The 13,643-nt window shown below is 40.5% G+C and overlaps 1 long non-coding RNA gene across 2 annotated transcripts; it reads right to left on the reverse strand.

Moving 5' to 3' along the window:
* Nucleotides 1-7,722: 7,722 nt before the first annotated feature.
* On the reverse strand, nt 7,723-12,959 carry LOC122239189. Of its 2 annotated transcripts, none has more exons than XR_006218143.1 (4): nt 12,927-12,959; nt 12,519-12,710; nt 10,469-10,646; nt 7,723-7,885 (listed from the first exon to the last, which is right to left on the reverse strand). It is a non-coding gene; the product is annotated as an uncharacterized LOC122239189 (long non-coding RNA). The 2 variants fall into 2 exon arrangements; XR_006218142.1 differs by having other exon boundaries at nt 12,519-12,715.
* Between the last annotated feature and the right edge of the window lie 684 nt (nt 12,960-13,643).

A 13,643-nucleotide genomic window follows, 5' to 3' on the forward strand; every position in this document is an offset into this window, starting at 1 on the left:
ATGTGTTCAAAATAAGCCACGCTTCTCTGCTTCTCAAATCATATACTTCTCTTCAACGAAAAGTTCTCGTGGAAATGCACATTATGCTCTTCAATGGCATCTAGAAACCAAAGAGTGATTTTCAAACTGGCTTTGCATGCATTTGGACTAATTTAATATTGAGCTTTCTCAAATAGCAAGAACTTAAAAAGTCATTCTATGTCATCATTATCCATAAGGTATCATAATTTCGTTGGCTGTAAAAAACTGAGCCATCGCTTAAAGGATTATTTTCCTATTATCATTATTTTTCACAAAACAGAAAAGTGGTGTGTGGGGTCAAAGGCCACATCGTAGGAAAAGTGGGAGGGGCGGAGAAAAAGGAGACTCAACCTCCCACCTTTTTTTTTTTTTTTTTTGGCTCCCATGTCTCATTTTGTGTATTTTATATTATTTTCCAACAGCCAACGTCTCCTTCAAAGGTTGATTCGGGAGGTTGCAAAAAGGACTCTGCTGTCTCCTGACTAGTAGAGCCCATAATTAGTGCTTAATTATAGTTTATATGGCCACTTTGGTCAAGAAGAAAAGAGCTGCTTTGTTACAGTCAATGAAGGTATTTAAAGCTATACCCAGGACAGGGATGGGTTTATTAAACACTTGGGTAAGCAATAATAAACTTACATTGATCGAGCAATTCGATAGATCTCTTTCATGTGCTGCCTTAAAAACAATCCAGGTAGAATTGAAAATAACTGGAAATCATGTTGCATATGCTAGCAGTAGTAATTCCCCACAAAGCCAATGTAACAGGAGAAACATAATCCCTCCTTCCAAGAAAAACTGACTTTCCCCAAACATGAGATAGTCCTGCTTTATGCTGACTTTGACAAAAGGGATAGATTTGTCTTATATTACATCATAAGTAATATGCCTCGAGAGCCAGGCATGGGCTCAGCACTTTTCTTGGCGTAGAAAGGTTGAATAAGTTGCCCAAGGTCACAGAGCAAGAATTCGAATCGAGGGGGTTTTGTCTCACAACCGAGACATTAACTTGAAATTGATGTTCACCGTCTTCGGCTTGCATACGGGAGGATGCTGCTTGTGTGAACATTTGCCATTCATAATTTTTAAGTTTTTTCACTTTATTTCTCGCTGGCCATCCTTCCAGAATTAAACCTTGCTGAGAGACAGAAACCCCTTCTTACTTTAGAAGCTCAAGGGACTGGTACTCATTTTCCTTGCTTCTCCTGCAGCAAGGAAAAGGCCATGCGGCCCAAGACGGCCGGTAGCCTGCAGAAACTTGAACTGGGAGCCAGGTTTGCTCAGAAGGGAGAGAAGAGGGTCATTCATTTTGCTGGCAGCAGATAGAGCCAATCTTCCTGGGTGGAGAGGGCTGCGGTGCCAGCACCCGTGTCCACGGGACAGGGGACAGTGCCACGGGCATGTGGCAATGCATGCTACAGCATCTGGGCTCATTGGGACCACAGCTGTGATGGTACAGCCCGGGTCTAGGCTGCTGCCTGGCTTCTTTTGGCTTCTAGGTTCTGAGATCGCTTCCATATTCTCCCCTATTCTCTGGAAGCTTCAAAAGTCAGTGCTCCCTGTTTCAACCCACCAGAGCTGGTCTGCTGCTTACAACTGAGATCTCTGACAAACACTTAATAATAAGTTGATGCTCTCCTTTATTTAAGTGCTCACCAACGTAATTGGGTTTGTCGTACTTTGCAATATCAGGTGAATTTCAAATGTTGACTTTGGAGAGAGACGCTGAAAGCTTTGTCATTGTTGGGCTGTCCCTGACCACCGTTCACCCAGCTTGAAACGTGTGGATAGAGGCAAGTGATCCGAGCCCACTGCTCCTGAACCTGCACACCTTCTGTTGGGGGTAGTGGGGAGACGGGAGGGAGGGTTCATGGTCACACTTGTTAGTGCTGTCCTGGGATCACTGCTCAAAGCACAGGGTGAACCAAAAATGAAACTGGATAAGCTAATGTACAAACTGACTCCTTCTGCTTCCTCTATCACCTCTTACGTTTTTTAGTAACAAAGATCATCCTCAACAAAATGCTGCAAACGTTGTGATTTAAAACAACACCTACCTCTTACAGTTCTGGAGGTCAGAAGTCTAAAATGAATTTTGCTGGGCTAAAATCAAGATGGCGGCAAGGGCTAGTTTCTTCTTGAGACACGGGGAGAATCCATGTTATTGCCTTGTTCAGCTTCTAGAGGCCGCTCACATTCCTTGGCTCATGGCTCCTTTCTCCACCTTCAAAGTTAGAAGCCTTGCATCTTCTCTCCTCTCTGACCTCTGCCTCCATCGTTAGATCTTCCCTACTGCAATCCTCCCGCTTCCTTCTCATAAAGACCCTTGTGGTTACTTTGGACCTCTCTGAATAATCCAACATCATCTCCTTACTTAGCTCAAAATCCTTAACTTAATCACATCTGCAAAGTGCCTTTTATCACGTAAGGAGCATATGCATAGGGTCCAGAGAGTAGGCAGTGAATGGGGGCATTTTGGGTACAGGGAACAGTTGCACAAAGACGCTGAGACGGTTTGGAACAGGGTACAGTTGAGAAATTGAAGAAAGTCAAATGGAATATTGCAAAGAATGTAGCACAAAGAGGCAACAGGGAAATAAAAACGTCCAATGCACAGAGAAAGCCTTGAAGGCCAGGTCGAGGGCTCTGCTAGATGGCCTTATCCCAGAGAAGCCAAGATCCCATGTATATTTTATATATATGCATATGTTTTTTTTCTATCATTTGAATGTTTCACATAGTTTACTTAAATCGGAGACCACTATAAACTGCCTTGCTCTGGTATGTTTTCTGTATCTGATTTGCGTGTGTCAAGATGGCCGTGAGTCCAGAGTGAACTGATTGGCAACACAGCATGAGAACAAGAGACAGAAGGACCCGTGAGGACTGTGCACAGTATATTCCAAGAGAAAGACAGGAAATCGGACTCCAGCATACTTCCAGAAGACCAAAATGTGAGATGGAACATCTCCACACTCCTTCCTGTCTTAACCCTGTTGAGACACAAGCCGTCCCAACTATGGTGAGGAGTCCCTGAGCAGAAGCAGGACTTTCAAAATCATGGTTAGCAAGGCAGCGACATCCATAACCTGGGGGACTGAAATAAAGCATCATAAGGTAACATGAACAATATATCTTAAAGCAAAGCCAATTCCTGAAGAAACACTCTAAAATAAACAAGAATCATCCGTGTAAGTCTTCTGTCTTTCTTGAACAAACTTTGCCCTGTTGGGTTATTTTTCAACTCAGTCACTCTGCCGTTGATTCGCCTGAGAGTTTTAATTATGTACACTCATCTTGTTTGTAAAGTATCTGAACTCCCTTCTACTGACTTGAAAGTTTTAAAGCCTTTTACGTTCGCCGCCTCTCTTATTTACACATGTCCTTGAAAAAAGAAAAAAAAATCCATATTTTTATATCCCATTGTAAGAGTAACTACGCTTATCCTCAAAATATAGATAAAATTATTTAACTACTCATTACACTTTCCACACAAAGTCTACCATCTTCCACAGGATTCCTAACAATTCTGGCGAGATGATATTTTCCTGGTCACCGCAGCCTTTGACTTCTTTTCTTGGATGAATTAGTTTGGTGTGGAGGTTAATCTCATCTTTCTGTGCGTAGTTCACCAGCCCCTTGATTCTTATGTGTGCAAAACACTTCATGGAAGTTTTCAACTGTTTGTTAATTTTTAGCAAGAGAAGCTCTGGTTAGCTTATACGAAGTGAAGAACAAAATAAAATAACAATAACAATGTAACATTTATTTATTTTTTTAATTTCTTTATTTTGAGAGGGGGAGAGAGAGAGAGGTGGCGAGAGACTAAGGTAGGTTCTGCACTGTTAGCCCAGGGCTGGACACAGGGCTCGATCCCATGAACCGTGAGATCACGACCTGAACTGAAACCAAGGGTCGGACGCTTAACTGAGTCACCCAGGTGCCCCAGCTATTTAAATATTAAATTGTTGCAACTCTGAGCCGCTTCTCTTAAGTGTCAGGATTTCACATCTTCTTCAGAGGTTCTCAAGGACTCTCTCCAGGAGTACTCAGTCTGAAAAGGAAGATGCTAGAGACCTTTGCAGGAATTATAGTCAGTCTTCTGAAAGAATCTCCTCTCCTCTGCTGTGACTGACTCATGGTGGTGCCACCCAAATCCCCTTGCAACCATTGTTGTCATTTTCCACAGTCGTTTCTGAGGGCGTTTACCACAATCACTGTCACAAGCTTCTCGTTTAATGTCCTAATAGCACATCTGAGGATTCCTTCCTCCTTCCAACACCGTCTTCCATTGGTTTCTGTGAAACGATGGTCGGGTTTGCCTTGGCCCTCTCCTATCCTCTTCAACTCAGCTACGACGTGTTGAGAGTCTTTAAGACTCAGTCCCAAGCCTCTTCACTCTGTATAGTTTCCCTGTACAGGCTCTGATCTACGCGGGTTACTCAAATTGTTCTTAAGCTCAAAGATTTAGACTCGAAGATTTAGACTCCAATGCTCATCTTCATTGGGATGTTCACCACATCTGTGAATAAACTTAGGTTCTTTACAAACCCTCTTTCCAAACTTGGTTCCATTCATGTTCCTACTTCATCAACCATCCATCCTGCCGGGGAAGTCAGAAACTAAATGTCCTTCTTAGTTCTCTGCTCTCACTTGTGGGTGTTTCTGATGCAACCAGATTCTGTTGATTTTACCTTCCGTAACTCTCCTGAGAACTGCAGTCTCGAGAGTCTGTTATTTCACACTAGCATGACTAAATGCCTTTCATTTCTTTATACGTGGTATGCTTTCTACTTTCTTAGGACTTCTGCACCTGACAGAATCACCACTTAGTTAACTCAGATTCCAAATCTCCGCTCTGGATCATAGGAAGATGTGGCGAACTTCCCAATTTAAATTAGTTTCTTTTATTTTGCGTGCCTGTGAGCCCTTATTCTTTGCCTCACATGACTTCACGTGATTTTTTTTTTATTCATTTAGGTGATTGTTTAATATGTCTTCTCCACTAAATTATAATTTTCAAAAAGACAGGACCCGTATCTATTTTGTTCATTAATATAGCCACCATCTCGCACAAAATTGGGCATATAATGATTATAAATATACATTTACGTAATGAACAAATGAACTTGTGGCTCAAAAAAATCACAGTAACCTTTCAACGAGGTCAGAGATCAATAAGCTTTTAGGTCAAGGCCAGATAATAAATGTTTCAGGCTTTGTAAACCTATAGGCTCTGTGGCAACAATTTGCTATTATAGTATGGAAACAGTAATAGACAATCTGTAAACAAGTGGTAAATAACTCCATATAAAGAGCATTACATCTTTCTTTTTGATCATTTTTCAACCTTTGACAAGGTTCCAAATTCCTCCAGTTCAAATTACTAAATAGGACGGTTAACACATCCATCTTTCCTCTAGAACAAAAGCCAGATGCTTGTTTTTATTCTCTTCACTGAAGGGCCGCCATACTTGGTGATTTCCTAACACAAAGGAAATCAACCCCGAGGATACAAAGGATTTCACTATCTCCCCATGGGAGCTCTTTAATGATGCTGAACTGGTCAAAAGCACTTTTTCGGTCATATTACTGTTCACAAATGTCAACTTCTCTCACCTCGGTGGGTAAAGACTCTACTTCCCCAACCCGTGGCCAAGTGCCTTGCTTTAGCAAATGTATTGTGATCCAAGGTATTGGGTGTCGATTCCAAGCAGAAAACTTAAGACACAAGGTGTGTTTCTTTTCTGTTGCTCTTCATGCTCACTAATATTCTAGATAGAGGCTAGTCTATGGGCCTGGGCCCAAAGAGAAGATAACCTGGAACACGTTTGCTACCTACATAATGGATTTATAATGGAAGTGAGAAATGCATCTGTGTTGTTTGCAAACCACCGCAATCATGGAGTCAATTCTTATTGCATCACATCCCCCCCACCCCCATCTTGACGAATAAACTGGAAACCTCCCAGGTCAGATGTCCTTCTTGGAAAAGCCACTGTTGATGAGGAATAACTATATTCTACATTGATGTGAGAAGGATCCCAATTATAGTCAGTAATAGCATGATGAGGTTAAATTGAATGGGTGTGCAACCCTTATAACGAAGGGCACAAACCATGTTTTGTGAAAATGTTTTAAAAAATGGAACTGATGAAATTACTTTACAATTTTTAATAAAATACGCCAGCTTTCTATAACCACAGGAGATCTGGTGTGATTGCCTAGCATTCCTGCATAGCAAAGATTGGAGCTGATTTTCAACTGCTCCCTGTAAACATGGAGTCCACTCTTTAGTTTGCCACAGTCCTCTCCACTCATATAAAAAATACACAGGCCTCTCACCAACTTTCCCTGAACCTGCCCTTCCCATCTGCCATGGCAGACTCTGTACCTGGCTGGCATCCTGGCTATAACCTCAGTCACTCGGTTCTTGAGGCCAGTGACCGTGCCTTCCTCAACTTTGTATCCTCAGCCCTAACACAGTGCTTGGAACACAACATATGTTCAGTATATATGAGCTAAATACATAACTATAATTGAACTACTGTGCTAGAAACTTCTCTAGAGTCAAAATTTGATCAACGAAACCTCAGATTCACTTTGAAGTGAAAAGTCCATCAATCCATCTAAATACTTATTAAATCCAGGGCATCTGGGTGGCTCATTCGGTTGAGCGTCCAACTCTCGATTTCAGCTCAGGTCATGATCTCACAGTCCGTGGGACTGAGCACTGTGTCGGGCTGTGCACCGACAGTATGAAGCCTGCTTGGGATTCTCTCTCTCCCCCTCTCTCAACCCCTGCCCCCCTCAAAATAAATAAATAAATAAATAAATAAATAAATAAATAAATAAGTTTTAAAAAGAAATTTTTATTCAATCCAAACACGTGTTAAAGAGACTATGTAGGCAAGATGGGAGAAAAAGAACAGAGAGTCCGGGCAGGTCAAGGGGTGTATGATATTGACAAGTTATGAAGCCTGCAGGATCTTTTCTGATACTCAGTGGAACCTTTAGGGTTTTAGAAGAAGCAGAAAATGTAAAGACATTTTCATCCCTGATATTTAGCATCACTTAATCTGGCACTCTTGTTCCAAGCCAGGTATGGTAAGGTTCATCCAAATCTCAGGAAGAGAGAATAAAATTTGATGTCTGTGAGCCCAGAACTTTAATATTAATCACAAAGGCTATATCCTTTTCCCAAACCTGCTGTATTTCACATCTCTGTCCTTCCCTCTCCCACCCTCTTCCTTGCTCCATTACACTTTATTCTCTTCTTGGGGGTGGGTGGCAGAGGGAGAGGTAATTCATGCCGCATCTTCAGACTGTGTGCAGAACGTTGTCTCCCTTCAAGGTGAACGACACTAAGTCAAACTCTTCATTCAAGGGGTGAGAATGGGATCAGCAGTCAGGAAAAGAACTACACACACAGATCAGCAGAATCTTGCCCAAAATGGATATGGCCCAGAGAGACCTCTTGGATGTAGTATCTATTTACTTCCTGGTATAGTTAAGAACTGCGTTTTAAGACATGCACAGGATTCGGGACTAGAAATGAGAAGGCTGGGGTGATTTCTTTTTTTTTTTTTTTGTTCGCAATTTTATTTCTTTACAGCAATAAAGAAGTTATGGGGTTTCACTGATTCATTTTAATAAAAAATAAATAAATATATAAGCAGTGATTTTTATTATATTTCGGTTTTCATGATACATTTGATTTAATTAACATAACGCTCTCACCGCTGACAACATTTTACAAAGAACTGCTCTTAAGTAGAACTCTGCATTTGACTTCAGTCTCTCCAGGGGTCTTATCATCAATCTGCATCACACATGGTTTTTTGCAACAGGGGAATCACAATATCTTGTAAAAAAAATAATAAACTCAGTGAAAGGAACTTGCTCAGAGTGCCTATACTTTATTCATAGGTGAATTTCTATTGTCCATTATCATTTATATCTAATATGAACCATTCTACACTGCTTGCCTCTAATCCCCATGCTTGTTAAGGAGCTTAAGAGGAGAATCAGTTGATTTCAAGGCCTTTTGGAGTTCAAGGGCAAAGTGATTATTTCCTTAAAGGAAAAAAAAAGATCACGGACTCATCACAATTTCCAAAGTTCAGCTCTTTTTTGCTTCACTAATTAGAAGCCAGACCAAATGCATATCTAGAGGCTTTTATACAAGCTATCAGCCCTTTGCCCTGGGACCAATTACAGAAAAGTATCTTTTACACATTACTCTCTGTGAATATCTAGTGTTCATACGAGCTGTCATGTTTCACCATGAGTCATGCTAAGACCATATAATCACATGGTTGGAGAGCTAATGATATGTTTGCTCTTCTCGCTTTAACTCACAAACACAACTGCACTTAAACGCCCGTGGCTTATTTGTAGCTTAAACAGTAAGGTGTATAAACACACATACATGTGAACGTTTTGTCATTTTTTTTTTTTTTTAAAGAGGACACTATTGAATCAGTAAATGTAATCACGCTTTTTCATCTGAAGAGTATATTCCTAGGTTTAATTCTGTCCCTAGGAATGTTTTTTTTCTTGCAAAATGAAAGCAACAGTTGAACATACGTATTGAGAGCCTGATTTGGATATCAGCATGAAATCTGTGTGTGTGTGTGTGTGTGTGTGCTTTCCGATGTGTTTTAGAGAACTATGGATGCACTGGTTATGGAGATCTACTGTTTAAAATGGCTTCGTGTTTCCAGTTGTACTGCTCTAGGGGTGGGGGAGATGAGAGAGAGAGAAAGAGAGACAGAGATTGACTTTGACCAATTGGCTCATGTGGTTACGGAAGCTGAGAAGTTCAAGATGCACCCCTGGCAAGCCCCAGACCCAGGAGAGCGAGTGGCGTAGCCAGTCCAAAGGCCAGCAAGCTAGCGACCTAAAAAAGAGCCCAGGTTTCTATTTCCAGTCTGAGGGCAGGAAAAACACCGTGTCTCAGCTTGAAGGCCGTCAGGCCAGAGGAGTGCCCTCTTACCCACAGAAGGGTCTGATTTGTATTTTCAGGCCTTCCACTGTTTGGATAAGGCCCATTCACATTAAAGAAGATGATCTGCTTTACTTGGTCTGTTGTGTAAAGGTCAGTTTCACTAAAAAACGTTCTCATGAAAACACTCAAAATAACGTCTGATGCAACGTCCATGGCTCAGCCAAATGGACACATAAAAGTAACCATTTCACCTCGAGGTCCTCCTATGTATGCCTCTGGTAGCCCAATGTAATTTGATGTAAGTAAGCCAGGGTCTGAAAGGTCTTAGCTCTTGTCAGAGACCTTTAAAAATTTGAGACATTTCAAGAAAACAAGAAAAACTCACCCTGAAGAAGGTAGCAATGGGTTCTCACAGTTGATAATCTCTAGCAAGAACATGAAGAGGTCTTTCAGAGATGACATTTTGAAATTAGGATTTTTAGTAAATGCCATGTGCATATATCAATAACTCCACTGTTTAGAAAGGGCCACCAGTTGTGACATTACAAGTAACTGTTGTCATTGAGCGTTATTAATGTTGGATGGTGAGGGACAAGTCTCACAAAATGATTTTCCATGTCTTCCTCTGGAGGCAACATTTGGTTATGGTTTACAGAGGGGGAAAAACATGGCTTTCTCTCTTAATTGCCTTCGCTAGAAAGCTACGGTAAGCTTTATTTTGTCGGATATTGCACTTACGGCCACAAAGCACAGCATACGCCGACTCCCTATTTTTGATATGAGCGGAAGAGATTATTAAAGAGAAGATTTAAGGAGAGAGGAGAGAGTCATCTTGTGAAGAATTATATACCGGTGTTGGGATGGTGAGCTAAGGCTTCCGATAGGATATTCTGAGAAGAAGCATTTGGAAATATTTATAAACTGCTTACACTGTGTAGATATTATATGAGTGAGGGTCTTTTAGGTTCAGGATAAGACTGACACCCCAGGGTGAATTTGGTTTATCTGGATGATCAATAAGGTATTCCTTCCCTTCTTCACGTCCCAACCTACATTTTGTATTTCAGTTCAATGCCCTTTCCAAAGAGAGAAGAAAAATTCTTTGGTCAACGGCACACAAATAAAAGCCATCCCTTCCTAAAAGTGCCAAATAAGTATTCCAGGTCCATTTACCACCCGCCCCCCACCCCCCGCCTTGTTAATTGTAGTCTCTGTACCTGTCCACATAATTTTGGGCAATTCACTCTGGAAGAATTTGGCCAGAGTTGCTTAGATTTTCTTAACGTCTGCACTATGTGTCCAGTTTCATGAAATTAACTATTCCTTGCAAGAATTCCATTCTGGTTTTGATTTCATAGGGGTGGATCCAAATTCAAGATCTCTTACTTTTAATAATACACTTCCTAGTTTAGTAAGTCATAATGGATGGTACTAATTGTTGGGGAATGAGAGATTAGAGATTAGCCTTTCCAGATTCTTCCCCACCAACATACTTACTTGACTGTCTTCTCTCTCGTCTCCCTTCCAACATAGTTTCCATTCATTGCACCTTAGAGTAGTTCTGCCCCTTCACATCGTGCACTCTAGGCTTCATGTAATCAAGGCATTTTTTTCGCTAGGAGCTGGGAGGGATCAAGAAACACACAAGCAGCGTGTATTTCCATGAAGGAGATAGCTGTATAAACAAACATAATGTAAGACAGAACATAATACCGGTAACTTAAAGACACATGTAGTATGCTATGCAAACACAGAGGGCCCAGAAGTAGTGGGGACTGGGAAGGCTTCCATCAGATGGTTGCATTTGATCTGAGACCCTCCAAATGAAAATTCTTCTATGATTGTGGTAAAATACACATAATACAGAAAACAGTTAAAGTGCATGGATATGATTCTAATAGTCAGATTAAGACACTGAATTCCAGGAATGGACCAGTTGCCCACCACAACAGGAAATTTGAAAGCACATGAATGGTTTTCGTGGATGCCTGGGGTGTGGGAAGTTTAGAGAACATTAGAACATAAAATAGGTAAATTGGGCCAGAAAATGCTTGATTCTCATACGAAATTCTTGGAATTTCTTTTGCAAATTATGGGAAAACAGATGGCATTTGGGGAGGGTTTTAAGGCATGAAACTATCTCTAAGAAGATAGTCATTGTAAATGAGGGTGGAAATGGAGACAAATGGCAAACAAGGAGACAGAGTAATATCGTAAATGTCCAGATTAAAAAAAAAAAAAAGTAAACGTGATGAATAAAATAGCAAGATGCACGGCCCATTAAATTTAGAAGGTTGGCAAAGAAGGAAGACCTGATAAATAAGACCTTAAAATGTTGAGAATTTAGGCTGTTGGGAGCTGATTCAAGAACGAAATGTCAAGGAAACCAATGAAAAGGTAATTTCAAGAATAGAAGCGTTTCAAGATGAACGTGGCAGGCAATATTGGCTCACTCTTCAGAGATTTCAAGTGGGCTGAAGGGTCTCACGTACATTAGAAAGCAAAAGCAAACCAAAACAGAAAACCTTGCTTCCTTCGGTATTATGCGTTCAATTGTTCCAGAAGCTTCCCAAATCAAAGTGTTCAAACTCGGAAAACTGGAGAAAAGAAAACCATTTGGAAGTCCAGAGGAATTTCCAGCATAAAGAAGGACAGAGTGAGACAAGCCAGGGTAGTTCCGGAATTCAGCTCAGGAACGACAAGCTTAACCAAGACGGCAAGTTTTAGTTTTTTCGCTCTATAACTTCTTTCAAAGGACCCAGTAATTCAGCATTTAAAGAAGCTGCGTATACATATACAGTCTCCAAGTTACAGATGCGGAAATAAAAGATAGGTTCAAAAATCAATTAAAGAAAATATTAATACATATTTTAGGGATGTTTGATCAGGGAGGATACCAAAAAATAGTGCAAACCAGCAACCAACACTATATAAAATCTTATTTTATCAAGAAAGACAAGCAACAAAAAAAGAAATGGAAGATTCTAATAAGATTTCCTAATGTATGCATATTATAATTGAATATAATATTTCTTAAGCCATTCATTTGCTGCCTAAATGTAAATTAAATTAAATTATGTATTGATTTGTAAGCCAAAATAAAAGCACAGATTGCTTTAATACATACAAAGCAGACGCTTTAAATATCCCTATATTCCACGTATATGGGGCAGTGCCTGAGTTATGAATACCCACTTAAGAATACCTATTCCTAATTTAGGAATAAATTGCACTTGAGACCCTAACTGCACCTCTGTGACATATATGGGAAGGTGGTCAATATTGGACACTGTGAGGGAACTGCCAAGATGTAATGAAAGTGTTAACTCACCATGCTGCCATTTTTGCTACGTTCTAGGCAAAGGAATAATCCTGGGAGAGGTTCCGGAGAAGCCATATTTTAAGCTGATAAATTGATGGCTATGTTCTTTTTCCCTTCCAGGTGGGCCTCCGTGAAGCATAGGTCACCAGAGTGACCACATCCCCTAACCACCACCACCACCACCACGAAAACCTAAAAATCTCTTCTACGGCCACCATGTCTTACCATAGTTGTGCCTTGGCTGGTTGCAATCTCCTTCGTAGAATTTTGTTTAAACTGATTGATGCAGAATAGTGAAAAAGACAACTCCTGGTTTCAAATGGAATCATCAAAATGGTCAAGTTGTTGTGCAGTGTCCAATCTTTTAATCTGTTCCCTGATGTGGCCCATTCATTAAACTACAGAATCCATCATCCACTGTCCTTGGTGCATGGAGGAATTAACCAGGAGAAAGAGTTAAGTGGGGAAAAATATTGTTTTCTAAGGGTATCTATAAAGATAGAACGAGATATAGTTGGAGCGGCCTTGAAATGTAGCTTAAATGAAGTCCACTAAAAAGACTGGGGACGTTGGTAGCTTGGAGCAAAGGGCCCAGGAGAGGAGGGATTATTTAGAGAAGAGAAGGGTACTCACGTATGAACCAACGACAACAAGAATAAAGAACCTGAGAATAAAAGGATACAAACATAGTCTTAGGAATAAATTTGGGGAAAAGTTTATTTCTATTTATTTATTTTTACTTTTTGTAGAGTTAATAATAGTGACACAGAAAACTAATGTACAATTTCAGGTCTCACATCTTATTCTCGGAGCTTCTCTTTATACCAACATTCAGGTCCCTAGGTAGATTTTCTTGGTAGTCTGGCCATAGATCACTGAGCTATGGATGCCCAGCTGACCCGATCTGACCTCATGAGATTGTTCTCTTAGAAATATAGAAACAGGGCAGAGAAATGCTAGTAAACCTCTATTAACTGAATGAGCTGGGAAGTGATTAATACAGACATGCAATGGTCCTGACCCCCCCCCCCCTTTGTTTGCCTAAACTGAGGAAGTTATTCTATAAAAGAGAAAGTGGAAATTGGAGCAGTTGTGAAAGAAACAATGGTAACATCTCACGGGTCCCACAGAACCACTCGGTTTGTGTTGGTTCCCAACTTCCCAGTCCTCGTGCCAAGATGGAAATGAAATATGGTTTCATATCTAGCCTTTGATTCTGTGAGCTCTCTTAATAAATTATCTTTTTCCCTTTGTATGTGTTAGTTTGAACGGTTTCTCTTCCTTATAACCAAACTATTCCCAAAATAAAAAAATGAAAGGACTTTTATGGTCTCAGTATACATTTATTCA

Source organism: Panthera tigris, chromosome B3 (assembly GCF_018350195.1).
Source record: "Panthera tigris isolate Pti1 chromosome B3, P.tigris_Pti1_mat1.1, whole genome shotgun sequence".
Lineage (NCBI taxonomy): Eukaryota > Metazoa > Chordata > Mammalia > Carnivora > Felidae > Panthera > Panthera tigris.